We start from the raw sequence: 7,005 nt of genomic DNA on the forward strand, positions 1-7,005 counted from the left end.
AAAGAAAAGAAAAGGAGGCCATTGGGAGAGCTGAGGCTGGAGGGGTGGACCATGTGCCCCACAGGCAAGAGGTCTCAGCTATAGATGAAGCACTCAGGCTACAGACAGGTGAGTGGTGCCTCGGGTGAGAGGCAAGTTTGTCTCCATAGGTCATCGTGCTACACGGAATTCTCCAGAATCCCCTGCAAAGGTGTAGATGGACTGGGCGCAGTAGCTTGCGCCTCTAATCCCAGCACTTTGGGAGGTCGAGGCAGGCAGATCACCTTGAGGTCAGAAGTTCAAGACCAGCCTGACCAACATGGTGAAACCCTGTCTCAACTAGAATACAAAAATTAGCTGGGCGTGGTGGCATTTGCCTGTAATCCCATCTACTCAGGAGGCTGAGGCAGGAGAATTGCTTGAACCCGGGAGGTGGAGGTTGCAGTGAGCCAAGATCACAACACCGCACTCCAGTCTGGGTGACAGAGCGAGACTCTGTCTCAAAAAAAAAAAGGTGTAGATGGCTTATGCTTTGTGATTTTCAATGTGATTTTTAAAAATTTTTTTTCCAAATTATAGGTCTCCTATTGCATCATCTAAATATCACGGATAGGTCTGAGGAGTCATCCAACATCGTGTTTCTGTAGCTGGACAACTCTTAGAACTTCCTCAGCAGCCTGCAAAACTGTTCCTTTTAGGAGACGTAGACAGCACCCCAACATTTTCTGACATCCTTGTTTTTAACTGTTGCTGCTTGCTGAATCAGAGCAGCTGAATTTGAACAAGACTGAAACAAGCTCAATGTCGTCTCCTTCAAAGATTAATTCGACATTCTAGGCTTGAGATACTGAATAAGCAACACCTGGCCTCATCCGAACCCTGCAGATGGATGTTCCACCCAAGATGTTTTGGATTTCAACAAGAGTCCCGTTCTCCTGGATAACGACGTTTCTGGGGAAGTGAGCACCCACAGAGCTCATCTCGTAATGGAACCCAGGGCAACCCCTTTGACTATGCTCCGTACACGAGTACGAACGAGATGGCAGCCGGCTCCCTTCTGTTTCCCCACCATTTGTCAATCCAGAGCCTCTTTTCCCTTCCAAGGAGACAGTTCTACATTGACGTGATTAATGTCCCTCCTCACGGCTGGGCGAGGTGGCTCACACCTGTAATCCCAACACTCTGGGAGGCAGAGGCAGGTGGATCACTTGAGGCCAGGAGTTTGAGATCAGCTTGGCCAACATGGTGAAACCATGTCTCTACTAAAAATACAAAAATTAGCCAGGCGTGGTGGCATGTGCCTGTAGTCTCAGCTACTAGGGAGGCTGAGGCAGGAAAATTGCTTGAACCTGGGAGGCAGAGGTTGCAGTGAGCCAAGATCGCGCCACTGCACTCCAGCCTGGGCGACAGGGCGAGACCCTGTCTCAAAAAAATAAATTAAATAAATAAATAAATAAATATAGTCCCTCCTCAGGGCTCCTCTCAGGCCCTTCCCAATAACTGTGTTTTCCTTTAGAATAACGTTGACCTTTTCTGGAATATCCACGGGTTGGTTGCTGGGAACGGTCTTCATTCTCACAGTAGATGTGGCAAAGACAGCTGTTCTATTTTTTTTAATATAACTTCCAGGCATCTTAACCTTGGAATTTTGAACATATTAGGAAGTGTCTTTCCATGAATATTGTAAATTGTCAGGCTGGTCTAACAAGGCGGTTTTGGAATTCCACTTTGGGAGGTGTAGGAAGAATAACTTTAGAGCTGACCAACCCTCAGACACTGCTGGTTGGCATGTAAAATGGTGCAGTCACTGCAGAAAACAGGACAGTGCTTCCTCCAAAAGCGAAACATAGGACTACTATACATACTATCTCTATATAAACTGTATATATACACTATGTATACAGTATAGACATAGTATATATATAGTCTATACATAGTATATATACATAGTATAGACATAGTATATCTACATAGTATAGACATAGTATATATACAGTACATACACGTAGTATATACATAGTATATATACAGTACATACACGTAGTATATACATAGTATATATACAGTACATACACGTAGTATATACATAGTATATATACAGTACATACACGTATATACATAGTATATATACAGTACATACACGTAGTATATACATAGTATATATACTGTACATACACGTAGTATATACATAGTATATATACTGTACATATACGTAGTATATACATAGTATATGTACTGTACATATACGTAGTATATACATACGTATATATACTATGTATATAGATATACATATATACTATGTATGTAGATAGATACTATCTATATATATATATTATGCTCCCAGACTTAATTATTGCAATACAATTTTATTTGTGTACTATTGTGTATAATTATATTGTAATTTCATTATTTATTTTTGAGACAGAGTCTTGCTCTGTCGCCCAGTCTGGAGTGCAGTGGCGCCATCTCAGCTCACCACAACCCCCGTCTCCCGGGTTCAAGGGATTCTTCTGCCTCAGCCTCCCGAGTAGCTGAGATTACAGGTGTTGCACCACCACGCCCAGCTAATTTTTTGTATTTTTAGTAGAGATGAGGTTTCACCATGTTGACCAGGCTGGTCTCAAACCCCTGACCTCAGGTGATCCATCCTCCTTGGCCCTTCAAAGTGCTGGGATTCCAGGCGTGAGCCACTGCGCTTGGCCTGTATTGCAATAATTATACATAATACTGTGTACATACATATATACTGTATATATAGATATATAAATATATAGTAGTTTAGATATATATATGCTGAATCAGAGAAGCTGAATTTGAAACAAGCTTAATGTCCTTCAAAGATTAATGTTGAATTAATTAATGTAGGTTAATGTTGAATATACATATATGGCTCTACATATCTATAGTAGATATATATCTACATATATCTATAGTGTATAGATATCTATATACATATACTACGTGTGTGTGTGTATATATATATACCAATTAAAAGCAGGGACACAGATATTTGCACACCCATGTTCATAGCCACATTATTCACAATAGCCAAAAGGCAGAAGCAACCCGAGTGTCTACTGATGGATGAATGGATAAACAAAATGTAACAGATACACACAATGGAATATTAGCCGTGAAAAAGAAGGAAGCATGGATCCATGCTATAATACCAATGGACCTTGAAGACGTGCTAAGTGAGCTGGACATAACATAGGTGGAATCATGCAGGATGATGGAATATTTAGAACAGGCAAATCCATAGAGACAGAAAGTAGACTGGAGGTTACCAGGGGCTAGGAGGAGGAGGACAGGGGGTTATTGCATACTGGTTACAGAGTTTCTGGGGGGTGGTGAAAAAGTTTTGGAAATAGTGGTGATGGCCATAAAAACATTGTAAGTGTAATTAACTGAATTGTACACTTAAAAATGGTTAGAAGGCGGCCAGATGCGGTGGCTCATGCCTGTAGTCCCAGCACTTTGGGAGGCTGAGAGGGCAGATCATGAGGTCAAGAGATCGGGATCATCCTGGCCAACATGGTGAAACCCCGTGTCTACTAAAAATACAAAACTTAGCTGGGTGTGGTGGCATGCCTGTAGTCCAGCTACTTGGGAGGCTGAGACATGAGAATCGCTTGAACCCAGGAGGTGGAGATTGCAGTAAGCCAAGATTGTGCCACTGCACTCCAGCCTGGGTGACAAAGCGAGACTGTCTCAAAAAAAAAAAAAAAAAAAAAAAACTATGGTCGTAGCAAATTGCCTATCATAAAATTGATGCTACTAAAATATTGTAATTCCACTGTTTGGGTTTAATTATTTTTTAAAGTTAGATCAGGTAAAAATATCCATTAAAAATTAGGAGGGAAAAGATACTGCTACTATGCGTCCATAACTAGGCTCAAATTCTCCCATCAGCTCCAAAGTATTTTATTTATTTTTATTTATTTTTTTGAGACCGAGTCTCGCTCTGCCGCCCAGGCTGGAATACAGCAGCTCCATCTTGGCTCATTGCAACCTCCACCTCTGGGGTTCAAGTGATTCTCCCAGCTCGGCCTCCCGAGTGGCTGGGATTACAGGCGTGAGTCACCGCACCCGGCCAGCTCCAAAGTTCTTTAACCAGTCCTGGTGGCTCCCCAGCTCCACCACCAGGCCCCACGTCCCTTCAGATTGGATCTTGCAGGGTCTCTTGCTGCTTTTCCATGATGGGTGCACACATCTCTGTTGATGGGTTGAGGCTGACCTCACCTGTCCCCATGCATTTTTCTTTCACAGGGTAAACAAGACTGAGAGGAAATAATGGTGTCTAGTTGTGTCCCTAACAATGTGGTTACCCCATATGTGAGTCTACGAACTGATTTTTTCTTTTTCCTTTTTTTTTTTTTTTTTTGAGACAGCGTCTTGCTCTGTTGCCCAGGCTGGAGTGCAGTGGTGCGATCTCGGCTCATCGCAACCTCCGCTGCCTGGGTTCAAGCGATTCTCCTGCCTCAGCCTCTTGAGTAGCTGGGACTACAGGCGTGCACCACCACGCCCAGCTAATTTTTTTGTTTTGTTTTGTTTTGTTTGTTTTTTGAGATGGAGTCTCGCTCTTGTCGCCCAGGCTGGAGCGCAATGGCACGATCTCGGCTCACTGCAAACTCCACCTCCCGGGTTCAAGCGATTCTGCATCAGCCTCCCGAGTATCTGGGATTACAGGCGTCCACCATTGCGCTTGGCTAATTTTTGTATTTTTAGTAGAGACGGGGTTTCACCACATCAGCCACGGTGGTTTTGAACGCCTGACCTCAGGTGATCTGCCTGCCTCGGCCTCCCAAAGTGCTGGGATTACAGGTGTGAGCCACCGTGCCTGGCCTAATTTTTGTATTTTTAGTAGACACGGGATTTCGCCATGTTGGCCAGGCTGGTCTCGAACTCCTGACCTCAGGTGATCCTCCCGCCTCGCCCTCCCAAAGTGCTGGGATTACAGGTGTAAGCCATGGTGCCCGGCTTACAAACTGATCTTAAATCATTTTCAAAGATCAGCAAAACGTGGATAATTGTTGAAAACAGATTATAGACACATGGAGTTGGTGATACCATTCTCTGCATTTTTGTATATGTTTTAAATTTTCCATAATGAGTTTAAGTCAAGTTTGACTTAAATGCATAAATATATGAAAAGGGTATAAATCACCTGGAGGGCTGCTTACTAAAACTCCAAATGTGGGCTGCAAATGCCACATAAGTTCATTTGTATGAAATGGAAAGTTTTGATATTATTATTATAGTATACCACTCAACCACTTTCCCTACATATTTGGACACACAGAAGAAACAATCCAAATATTTCTGCAGTAGATATTAAGTGGATCACATTTAATGTGACATTGGAGCAAACTTCAGATGTCGTAAGTTTGTTCTCGCTTTTTGGGCAGTAACTGCACACAGTAGGAAACATGATTCTTCTGGCTGCCCCTGGAATAACAGATTCTGCATAACAAAGTGTGCACATGGGCCAGGGGGCAGCTAACTGTTCAAATACACCATTAAAGAATGTCCATGGCCGGGCGCGGTGGCTCAGGCCTGTAATCCCAGCACTTTGGGAGGCCGAGGTGGGTGGATCACAAGGTCAGGAGATCGAGATCATCCTGGCTAACACGGTGAAACCTCCTCTCTACTAAAAATACAAAAAATTAGCCAGGCATGGTGGCAGGTGCCTGTAGTCCCAGCTACTTGGGAGGCTGAGGCAGGAGAATGGTGTGAACCCGGGAGGTGGAGGTTGCAGTGAGCCGAGATTGCGCCACTGCACTCCAGCCTGGGCGACAGAGCAAGACTCCATCTAAAAAAAAAAAAAAAAAAAAAAAAAAAAAAGTCCATATGGCGAAGCATTATGAGACTTTTGATTGAAGTTTGAATTATGATGGGAACGCCTTTCTCAGCACGAGGACAGGGTGGGGGAAGGGAGAAACAACCTGGAGAATAAGAGAGACCTGGGAGGCCAAGCACGGTGGCTTATGGGAGGCCAACGCAGGCAGATCACTTGAGGCCAGGGCTTTGAGACCAGCCTAGCCAACACGGTGAAACCCCGTCTCTACTAAAAATACAAGAATTTGCCGGGTGTGGTGGTGCACACCTGTAATCTCAGCTACTCTCAAGGCAGAGGTTGCACTGAGCTGAGATCACACCGCTGCACTCCAGACTGGGCAATGGCGCGAGACTCCGTCTCAAAAAAAAAAAAAAGAGAGAGAGAAAGAAAGAAGGGGGAGCTTCAAACTCACTGTTCAAAGTGACCTTGGAGGAAAAAAAATAGTTATTTAAAAAAAGAGAGACAGAGAGAGAGAGACCTAGGAGTCAGATCAACCAACTGCAATGGATGGATCTTATTTGGGTCTTGATTCAAACCCATAAACCACACAAAAGCGTCTATGAGACAGTCAGAGATGTCAGAACACTGACTGGATATTTGATAACATTGATGAATTCTAAGTAAGTTTTTGACGTGTGATAAAGTTATTTTGGGTTTTTTGTTGTTGTTGTTTGAGACAGGATCTCACTCTGTCACCCAGATTGGAGTGCAGTGGTGCGATCTCAGCTCACTGCAACCTCCACCTCCTGGGCTCAAGAGATCCTCCCACCTCAGCCCCCTGAGTAGCTGGGACTACAGGCATGCACCACCACACCCAGCTAATCTTCGTATTTTTTGTAGAGTTGGGGTTTCTCCATGTTGTCCAGGTTGGTCTTGAACTCCTGGGCTCAAGCAATCCACCCACCTTGGCCTCCCAAAGTGCTTGGACTACAGGTGTGAGCCACCGTACCTGGCCTGGAAAAAGGTTTTTTTTTTTTTTTTTTTTTTTTTTTGAGACGGAGTCTCGCTCTGTCGCCCAGGCTGGAGTGCAGTGGCGCAATCTCGGCTCACTGCAAGCTCCGCCTCCCGGGTTCACGCCATTCTCCTGCCTCAGCCTCCTGAGTAGCTGGGACTACAGGCGCCCGCCACCACGCCCGGCTAATTTTTTGTATTTTTAGTAGAGACGGGGTTTCACTGTGGTCTTGATC

The sequence above is a fragment of the Hylobates moloch genome, unplaced genomic scaffold, assembly GCF_009828535.3.
Source record: "Hylobates moloch isolate HMO894 unplaced genomic scaffold, HMol_V3 SCAFFOLD_15, whole genome shotgun sequence".
Classification (NCBI taxonomy): domain Eukaryota; kingdom Metazoa; phylum Chordata; class Mammalia; order Primates; family Hylobatidae; genus Hylobates; species Hylobates moloch.